Source organism: Drosophila tropicalis, unplaced genomic scaffold, assembly GCF_018151085.1.
Source record: "Drosophila tropicalis isolate 14030-0801.00 unplaced genomic scaffold, ASM1815108v1 contig_593, whole genome shotgun sequence".
Classification (NCBI taxonomy): domain Eukaryota; kingdom Metazoa; phylum Arthropoda; class Insecta; order Diptera; family Drosophilidae; genus Drosophila; species Drosophila tropicalis.
In genome coordinates this window covers 15,887,342-15,894,557 of record NW_027173070.1, presented here as the reverse complement: position 1 = coordinate 15,894,557, position 7,216 = coordinate 15,887,342, and the positions used below count along the sequence as shown (strand labels likewise).

At 39.6% G+C, this 7,216-nt stretch overlaps 1 long non-coding RNA gene across 2 annotated transcripts; it reads left to right on the top strand.

Annotated features, from left to right (window-relative positions):
- Nucleotides 1-907, top strand: LOC137577571 (uncharacterized). 2 transcript variants are annotated; one of them, XR_011032428.1, is made up of 5 exons: nt 1-150; nt 211-445; nt 532-682; nt 742-821; nt 893-907. It is a non-coding gene; the product is annotated as an uncharacterized lncRNA (long non-coding RNA). The 2 variants fall into 2 exon arrangements; XR_011032427.1 differs by lacking the exons at nt 742-821; nt 893-907 and having other exon boundaries at nt 532-724.
- The last annotated feature ends 6,309 nt before the right edge of the window (nt 908-7,216 follow it).

Sequence of the window (7,216 nt, the reverse complement as noted above, 5' to 3'; positions counted from 1 at the left end):
CATGTTGTAAACGTTGGTCTACAAAATAATTTCAGTTTATATACAGACTTTGCTCAGAACGGACATTCTAATTTTTTTTTATATACCAAATTTTATTAGTGTAAAGAAAATATGCCAAATTTCAACGATTCGAATAATTTAAATTCAAAAGTAAGAGAAAACCCACTGAAATGTAATGAAAAGAAAGTCATAATACGTGTAATTTTTTAGAGTGCCAATGGATCATCCATAGGACGTAATTCTGATGCCCCCGGTCGTGCTTTGCCAAGATGCTCGAAGAGTATGTATTGCGAGCTACAGGTCTCGGAGGAAGGACCTAAACCAATGGTGGACGCAAAGAAACTACGTTTAGTGCAGTCCAAGCCGTGTTATCTTCAGGACAAGGCTTTCGAGCAGCGTCGTCAGTAGAAGAAGCAGAGGCTGACTCACTCCAGCTCCTCACAGCGTATGTTCTAAGAAATTTTTAGTCCACATTTTCAATACGCCTAAATTGGCTATCCTATTATAACATTGGGCCCATTGCTCTTGCAGCCCCCTGTTAATTGTGGCGGAGACTTGTATCACTGTTCTACTAAAGCATTCGTGCGTAAATCATGCCAACATAATGAACTATTAAATGTCGCTGCCAAGTCGTCGGAGGTTCTTGGTACAATTCCAATGGTCGGTCGAGTGCTGGCAAGGCGTAAATATATTTATAATAAATTGCAAAGTTTAAAAATGACTATATATCATTTGTCTCAGCATGTGTCACATGTAAAAGAAAAGCAAGGGTTAAGCTGAGGAGCTGAGGAATGGGAGGAGAAGCAGGAATAGAGAACTGGGTTTGTTTGGCAAATAGCAACTCAAAAGTGCGAACGATTCAATTAATCTTGACACTATTTATTATTATTAGGAGAAACAGAACCAGAACGAAACGAAACGAGAATGTGAAGGCTTCTCTACATTCGTTTGGAAATTGCGACTGCCCATGTAGTTGTTACATTAATTAGTAGAGCAGGCTCAAAACTTGGTCTCTGGACTTGGGAAGTTGGCATTATCATATTTATTAAGCAGCCGCATCGCCTGTAGCTCCTTCCAGAGGGTCAGGAGGACCAGGAGGGCCAAGGCATTGGGCCTGTCTGGCTACCCGCGGCTATCACAACAACGAAAATTGATTGCTTCTGTTGTTGTGGTTGGCTTTGATCGTGTTAAGATAGGCCCGACGACCAACATGGTCGATGGTCGTCATACAAGAAATTCCCTACACCAGTCCCTGGTCTCGCTCTCTCTCTCTCTTTCTCTCTACCTACCTCTCTTTCTCTCTCTCTGTCTCAATATAGAAAGTTTTATGCATAACTTTGCCCTGGCCGCACCGTGGGCATCGTAAATATCTTTTACTGCCATCCTGTTCCTTTCACAGTTTTTGCATTGCACGCATTTTTATTATTTGCCCATAGATATATGCATATACATATATATTTCTAGGTGGGGGCAGATCGGGTTCTACTCGGTAAGGTGGTATGGCGAGGCTCTAACGGGGGGTTAGGGAAAAAAAACTATTTTTGTGACAGATCATAAATCAAAAATCATACACGCTGCTGCATTTTCAATATATGTATGTATATATGAGAGTATTCCACAGGAAAGCTACTTGCAGGTGTTTGAATGAGTCTCCTTGCGATTGTAAATTAAGTTCAGTCCTCCATTCCATCTCTGTCTTGACTGACTGCCTGACACTTGCGGGCATAACGGCGGCTGCTCTTTATTTTGCTACGAAATATTATTACCACATAGTCAAGTACATATATTAATATTTTTCCATGTTCCACCATAGATTTAAAACATTTTTTCTCTTCTGTGGATAGAGTGAAATCTTTTAATAGTTAGATAGTTCACACTAAACCGTCACTTTTAACTTTAAAGTCAAAATTTTAACTCAATTTCATTTATTTAATGAAGTGTTTTCAAGAAACCGAGCAATAACAATCCGTATAGCTATTCTTAATAGCTTCAGAATTATTTTCCTTTTTCTATTTATTGCGAAAGTTGAAGTCGCCTTTCCTTTTAGTATCTCTATCAAAAATAGTACTTTATTCTCACACTATCTCACTTAAGTTAATAGTCACCATCTAATTTAGTTTTACTGCATAAAATAATATAGAACCAGAGGGCCGGGGCTAACTTCGACCGCGTCAAAGTTTGTATACCCTTGCAACTTTTTTGGTAACTCTATCCTTACCTATTAGCCATCAATGTGGAAGAACGTTTTATCTAAAAAGGCTTAAGCTTGAGAAAGAAAGGCCTACAATCATAGGAAATAACGAAGATATTGATCAAAGTCACTGTTTTCCACGGATCGTTCCTATGGGAGCTATATGATATAGTCACCCGATCTTTATCAAATTCGGCACAGTCATTAACATATATATTAAATTAAGAAATGTTTAATTTAAAAGCAATCGCGTTAAAAGTAACGAAGTTATTTACAAAAGTCACTGTTTTCGACCAATCGTTCCTATGGGAGCTATATGATATAGTCACCTGATCTTGATCAAATTTGGCATAGTCGCTTATAGGCGTAGTAAACTCTCTAATATTAAGTTTCACGACAATAGCTCAGAAAATAACGAAGGTATTGAGAAAGTCACTGTTCGTGACTTGTCCGTTTGTATGGGAGCTATATTATATAGTCACCCGATCTTGATCAAATTTGGCATAGTCGCTAATAGGCGTAGTAAACTCTCTAATATTAAGTTTCACGACAATAGCTCAGAAAATAACGAAGTTATTGAGAAAGTCACTGTTTGTGACTTGGCCGTTTGTATGGGAGCTATATGATATAGTCACCCGATCTTGATCAAATTTGGCATAGTCGCTTATAGGCGTAGTAAACTCTCTAATATTAAGTTTCACGATAATAGCATAGAAAATAACGAAGTTATTGAGAAAAGTCACTGTTCGTGACTTTGGGGTTTGTATGGGAGCTATATGATATAGTGGTCCGATCCGGCTGAATCCGAGATATACAACGCCTGCAGTATATACAAGCCTACGTGCAAAATTTCAGCTCTGTAGCTCTTACGGTCTAGGAGGAGTTTGCGTTGATCCAGACGGACGGACGGACGGACGGACGGACGGACGGACGGACGGACGGACGGACATGGCTAGTTGAACTCGTCTCGTCGTGCTGATCAAGAATATATATACTTTGTATGGTCGGAGATGCTTCGTTCTATGCGTTGCACACTTCTGACCAAAATTAATATACCCTTTTTGCAAGGGTATAAATATAGAGATATTTTATGTAAATATTTCATGGAAGTTACATATTACTTTAAAAGCAATTTACTAAATAAATTTATAATATGGAGTATAAATAACTACTAATACGATCCGCCCTTTCTTATTTCTTAATTTTTAACATTATTTGGCAAGGTTATCACGTAGACCTCCCAATGCCTTTTGTGGATAAAATATTTACAAATATTTTCAATTGCAATTTTATTTCAAAGTCATTAAGCACTGCAAAAAGGTTTAAGCTAAATTTATGAATGAATTTTAAATCAAACTCATTCACTTTTTAGCGTATTCAAAATTTATTAGCAATTTACGTTATTTAAATGGAATACCCTTTGGCTCGTGCCAATTTTTTATGGCCATTAACTTTCAGACGGTTAACAACAAGTATTTGGTGAAATATTTAATTCATATTAAAGTAGATTTTCAATTCAAATTATTTATAAAGGATGTCCATTAAGTGGTATCCTTTTAGGCCATTTCCCAAATGATTTCATTCAATTGAATTGTAAGATTTCCACTTTGTATGCAATGCACGTAAAAAAGAACCCAGAACCAGAGCGTTAATCGTCAAAAGAGATCTGTGGCATATGCCTAATAAATCTCATTTTTTTCGTAACCAAAGGCAAACCAATTGCTACTAATTTTTAGTGCGTTTTTTCGTGCAGGGCGACGTGTGAGATGCTCGATTACGATATTACCAAAATACTCCAACTCACGTACTACCGAAAAGAAGAAAGAACGAAATAATTCAGTCACAACAAATTGCTTCATTCATGCCCACAATATGTTGGACATTACCTGAGGGAGAGCCAGAGAGAAAAAGGGAGAGTGGGAGGGGTCTGTGAGGTTCATCTAATCAGAGGGTTATCAAATCTTGCATGATTCCTAGAAACGACAACTCGCTGTGTCCGCCGTGTGATGTCCGGCAGTTGCTGGAGTAGCATTTTTAATTAGTTTAGTGCTTCATGGAAGCAATTACCCCAATGGAATAAAATTCTAGTGACAGTTTTTTTGTGGTAGAAACTTTGATTTTAATGCATTTAAATTATGACAAGCTGTTTGAGGGTCGAGACAAAACAAGAGCAGCTCTTGGTTTTTGGGGGCTACAAAATATTTTATGGTTTCGGAATGTTGAATGTTAAATTCGACTTAAAAACGCCAACGGAAATGCAAAGAAATAACCCTCTCTGCCGAGACCCATTAAATTGTGTGATTTGCTTTGTGTGCAAGTCAAATGCGATCGGAGATGGCGATTGGAGACGGGATGGAAGAGTTGGGGATCTTTTTATGATTTAAGCCCAGACAGAGCAGCAGTTCGATGCCTAATCCTTTGAGTTATTGACGCAGTCTCTCGTAACCAGTCTCTGTCTCACTTTGATGAAATTTTATTTATTTATTTGCCCCTTTTGTTGTTGTTTCTGTTGTTGTTATTATTTTGGGTCTGCTCCCCCGGCAAGAGATCGTGTAGTGGCAGTCATCAGTTTATGGCCAACTTGGCTCTAATCCCGCAGGAGTTAAACTTGTGTGTGTGTGTGTGTGTGTGTAAGGGATCTTTGTCTTTGGTCTCTATACGACGTTGATGTCTTACATAACACAGTGTTACTTTTGACAGTTTTATTGTACCCCCAGTACCAGCCCTAGACCAACAGCAAACGACAATGGCGGCACAATGGAGTACAAAGAAAACCCAAAACACAAACCCCAGAATCGTGAGCCTTCAATGCATTAGGGATTCTCAGCTAAAGTGGTAATTAAATTGGATGGCATTGTTAAAAGAGATCGTCCAAACGATCGGACAAACAACTTGTTATATAACTTAATCTAAGCGCAACCGTCAAATAATTAGCCAGCCCTGCCACAAAAGTTATTCGAATCGCCAACTGACCAGTTGGCGATGACAAATTACAGGGAGAACTGGTTTCGCAGAGAAAAAAATCTCCTCATCTACGCATGCATGTGCCAAGTTAGTCGGTCGGTCCAGTTGGCTTTTAATTTTGGCTAGTCTTTGCAGTCCGAGTGCATGGCAAATTAACACCTCAAACGGACAGGCCAAACTCATTTGGCATTGGATGTCTAATGTTTTAGACCGCTGACAGCAGCGAATTGCATTTGACGTGGCCAGTTGAAGTGCATTTCCTGCCATGGCAACGTTCTTCGCGGCTAATTTGGTGTCTTGAGTGCTGGCAATTGCCAGCAGGAAAACAAAAAGGCAGAAAGGAAATAATACAGTATTATATGAGGATTACCGATGATTCAACACAATCAACCAACCAAAGACATTCCAAAAAATATTATTCATCTCCTTTTGAAAGTAGCAACAAAAAAGAAAGTCAATGGCTGGAAATTAATTAAAAACTCATCAGATAAATGATGTCTCGGTACATTGTTGTTACGGTCAGGCGAAAATTGTTTCTAGAGAACAAAGCAGCTCTACCATAAGTTGCCTTCGCCATGGGTCTTTGGCTTGGTCAGTTAAGTATTCATAACTATATTTATCAGCCATCAAAAATCAATTGCAGAGGCCAAAAGGAAAGGTAGCCAACCGGTCCTCCAGGCTACTACTCCAGGGTCCTATCCAACTCCTCATCCTCCTTCCCCTACTTTTTGCTGGGCCGTGTGGCGTTCAAATTGCGCTTGTTAACATTTTTGACCGCCTGCTGGGGGCCAACTATGGCGACTGACGAAAAAACAAAAAAAAAAAAAGCCAACAAACCGAACGTGTTACGCATAATAATTTTCGCAGTCGAATAAATATTTCAATGGTTTTCTGCTCTCTGCCTCCTTGGTTCATCATCAAATGCGTGTGGTTTATCTTGGTTCAGGCATCGCACTCACGCTCAAAAACAGAAACAGAACTGCCAACTGATAAGATGGACCAACTGCAGGTACCACATCCAACAACAGCTTCAACAACTCGCAGTCATTCGAATGAATGCCAGCCTTCTCTCTGCGTTGTCTTTGTGCGTTTCTTATTGAAATAACAGAAATCATAATGTTTATGCCATTAAATTGTTAACAAAGCGTACAAGCTACTGGCCCCCAAAGCACACACACTCTCTTGCTCTCTCTCTCGCTCTCTCTCTCTCTTGGCTCCTCTCTCCTCGCCACTAAGTGAGAATCACAGGTAAAGAGGACGACCCCTGGAAACGGGTCCCGCATGTCAGCACGCACATAAATTATCGTTGATATATATTTGGGTAGTGTTTTCTATCTCTGTCTCTCTCGTTTTTCGGCTTGTCGTGTGAATGTCCAGTGTGTCCGAAACTCTCTTATTTATTTGCCCGAAAAACTCTCCTGTCCTCCTACGTGACATTCACGCTTCGATATCCGCCGTTTTCCACTGTCATACGTGACCCAGTCTAGGGTCACTACCGTTTCAAGACCCACTTTTACTCCCGCTCCGCTTTCTGCTGGAGCTGCTGTGTATCTTCGTTTTTTTTCTTTCTTTTTTGCTCTTATCTATGTGCTCTTATCGCCCGTCGGGCATTTCTTAATTTTTTCCCTCACTTGCTCGAATTATTTCCTGTAATTGTCCCCCAAACTCAATCCCAACCCACTCCCAGTATCATCCTCATCATCATCAGCACCATCTTTAGGCGTAAAAAAATAATCAAATGTTTCCTGGGATCGAAAAGAATGCTTTAAACCGACCCAAAGATATATTCCCATTCCAGCCATTTCGAACCATTTCGGACCATTTCACTTAAAGGAAGCCAAAGGATGTGAGTGTGTTTTTCTGTCTCTGTCTCTGTCTGTCAACTCTAGGAGAGAGTTTACTTCGAGAATGAATTGGCTTTGGGTTAAGGGAAAAATGGACTAGGGACAAGGACGGACAACGTGGTCACACTTCCACAATTTTATTTATGACTTTATCTTTTATTTTGTTTGTGCGAGAGAGATTTTTGTTTATGTTTTTCTCCTTTCTTGGGAATTTCAC